The sequence below is a fragment of the Euleptes europaea genome, chromosome 4 (genome assembly GCF_029931775.1).
Source record: "Euleptes europaea isolate rEulEur1 chromosome 4, rEulEur1.hap1, whole genome shotgun sequence".
Lineage (NCBI taxonomy): Eukaryota > Metazoa > Chordata > Lepidosauria > Squamata > Sphaerodactylidae > Euleptes > Euleptes europaea.
The window spans coordinates 88337297-88340392 of NC_079315.1; the positions used below are offsets into that span (position 1 = coordinate 88337297).

The 3096-nt window shown below is 48.2% G+C and overlaps 1 non-coding gene and 1 pseudogene across 1 annotated transcript; one reads left to right on the top strand and one right to left on the bottom strand.

The window, feature by feature from the left end:
• Positions 1–430: 430 nt before the first annotated feature.
• LOC130477209 (U4 spliceosomal RNA) lies at positions 431–571 on the top strand. The gene has a single exon (XR_008933301.1). It is a non-coding gene; the product is annotated as a U4 spliceosomal RNA (small nuclear RNA).
• A 635-nt stretch (positions 572–1206) lies between these two features.
• On the bottom strand, positions 1207–1334 carry LOC130477210 (U4 spliceosomal RNA; annotated as a pseudogene).
• Positions 1335–3096: the final 1762 nt, after the last annotated feature.

The following is a 3096-nucleotide window of genomic DNA, read 5'->3' on the forward strand; positions in this document are numbered from 1 at the left end:
GAAAAAATTGCCACTTTGGCAATTGGACTCTATGGCACTGAAGTCCTTCCCCAAACCCCGCCCTCCTCAGGCGCCACCCCAAAAACCTCCCACTCATGGCGAAGAGGAACTTGGCAACCCTAGCCTCTCCCTCTGGGCCCCCTCTGGGGGTGGTATTCAGGTTACATTGCCGCATTGGCACTCGGCGATAAATAAGTGGGGTTTTGGTTGCAGTTTGGGCACTCGGTCTCTAAAAGGTTCGCCATCACTGTTTTAGGGATACGAAAGGGGAGATCCCCTCGTCCCACTGATTAAGATTGGAGGTTCTAGAGGCAGAAAATTTCTGGGTTGGGGGTGGGGAATCTGTCCCTGTTGGTTGGCGCGGTGGAGCTCGCGGTACCAGGGCTAACTAACGTCTGGCAAAGGGCTGAAGGGCAGGAGGGAGGCTGATATCTTTGCGCAGTGGCAATATCGTAGCTAGTGAGGCTGAACCGAGGCGCGATTATTGCTAGTTGAAAACTTTTCCCAATGCCCCGCCGCAGTTGCTTGAAATATAGTGATGGCTGGCAGTTTTTGATGGTCTCTACGGAGACTCCTTTTTTGGATTAGGTGTGATGTGTAGAGGTGTAGTAGGCGTAGAGAAATTAGCATTGGTAATGAGTCAGGAATCTCAGATCTCTATTAAGTCCAGGAGAATGCATACTCTTGAGCTTCATGATTAGTTGTAATTCAGCAGTCTCGCTTTCTAATCTCCCTTTGAAATCCTTTTGTAAGAGAACTGCTACTCTTAAATCAGCAACTGAATGTCCTGGAAGGTTAACATGTTAGGATAGATCGACTCACATTCTAGATATATCTGAAGAAGTGAGCTGTGGCTGACCAAAGATCATACCTTGCCAGAAATTTTGTTAGTCTTTGAAGTGCTACTGGACTCTTGCTCTTTTCTAAAACAGGATTAAGTTTCGGGGGCATTCAGTAGTTTAGACAGTTGAGAAAGGCATTCCATAGTTCTTTCAAAAGGAAAAAAATATTTAGGAAGCTTGATTTATAAGGATTGGATAGTTAATTTATCTTAAGATAGTTCAGTGATCTTAAGTCTCAAGGGAGTTACGGCCACACTTCTTGTTTTGTGCACGATAGCCGACGCTGATCAGGCTTTGATGTTTGAGAAGGTAGGAGAATTTAGGGAAAGGGATAAGAATATATACACCTAACTAGGAAGACTAGTCTCCGTAGAGACCATTAAAAATTGTCACTGAATTGCCCTTCGAGTCATCATGGGGAAAGTTTTCAACTAGCAATAATCGCGCTTCTGTTCAGCCTCATTCGTTAGGAGATCGCCCCTGCACAAAGAGAACAGCCTACCTGACAGCCCTTCAGCCCCATCCGGCTAATCCCTCCGCAGATGCCGTGAGCCTTAATCAACGGAAGGGTTTTCTTCTTTTTTTCTTATCCATCAAACCTCAACCCTGCTGCAAAGGATTCTGGGTTTTTTATGTTAATCACGGTCAAAACCGACCGTCTGAGACCGCCAGACCTAGCGGGCAAACGTTCTTGTATGATGAACAGGGTGTAGGCGTTTCATTCCGTGCGTTGTGGTTCGAGGATGCTGTTTGCAAATGTTGCTAACACAGTCTAGACCCATAGAATCATAGAGCTGGAAGGGACCACCAGGGTCATCTAGTCCAACCGCCTGCACAATGCAGGACATTCACAACTACCTCCCCCCCACACCCCCAGTGACCGCTCTTCCTATTAATTTGGCAGAGTGGGGACCCAAGTCGCCGTTTAAACCAGGGATTCCCAACACCGTGGGGCCCACCAACATCTTTCCAGGAGCCGGCCAAGCGTTTTTGGAAAGCCGGGTGGGGCTTCTGCCAGCATCGCTGGAAATCGGAGTGACTGTGCGAAGTTTTTAAAAGTTACTTCAGCAACAGTTGCCAGAGTAGCACAAGGATCGTCACTGGCTTACTGTGTGAGTATGCCAGAAAATGTTGGTTTTTTTTTTTTAATGTGCATTCTTAAAGACGTTCTGTTAAACAGAGCTTCTGCATGAAATGCTGAAGAGTTACTTACAGTAATGCTAACCTCCCTCCCTGACATTTTGCTGTCGGCTCCGTCACCTGCGGTAGCCATTTTGCGCTTGTGCCCCCCACCACCCCCTGCCAGAATTTCAAAGGGGACCACAGGCTTGAAAAAGGCCTTAAACCCTTGAGCTCCATGCCCTATTCTCCTGTATGGGTACGTTCCCTACTTCCCTGCGCTACGCGCACGCGTGCACACACATTCCCCTACACACACACACACATATGAATGAGATTGCCCTTGAAATTCAGGTGCTTGTTTGGCTTGGGGCAGCTGGCCTTCGTTGTACTCCAGTGGCACCGGGAAAGGAGACACGAGGAAAAACCTTTACATATTTAATCTTTCTGTATATACTAGTGAGAAGTCAAGCAGAACCTCAGTGTTGGCGCCAGTGAAATGACTGCTTCACTTCTTCTGTTGTCAATAGCTTAAAGCGGCCCTTTACCGATTTCCACGGGGTACTTTCCAGTCCCACGATGGGACCGTCGGAAACAAGAGAAGTCGTGCCTTTGGGCCGCCTTCAGCCCCACGTTTCATCCCCACCGCTTGATGGCTACAACGAAACGCGTTGGTCACTTGCCAGTGTGAATGAGATCAAATACTACAAACTGGTCCCGTCGTCTCAGATCAGAGGAAACGCGGTGGTTTTCGAAGGAATCCGTTCGCACATTCGGCTGCCACTCATAAACGCTATTCCAGAGAAACTCATGCACGTGTGGACCCTTTACACTTCCCTAAATAAATTACCCCCCCCCCAAATAAAGCATTACAATGTGGACACCGCGATGAGCAGCCGGCAACTTAAGTGGCATATAACTGAAAGGGGGGAGGGGGGCGACGTTGCCTTATTTTTAATTCTCCGGGGAAGAATCATAGAGTTGGAAGGGGCCACCAGGGTCATCTAGTCCAACCCCCTGCACAATGCAGGAAATTCACAACTACCTCCCCCCCCCACACACACACCCAGTGACCCCTACTCCATGCCCAAGAAGATGGCCTCTCATCATCTGCTTAAGGTCATAGAATCAGTAT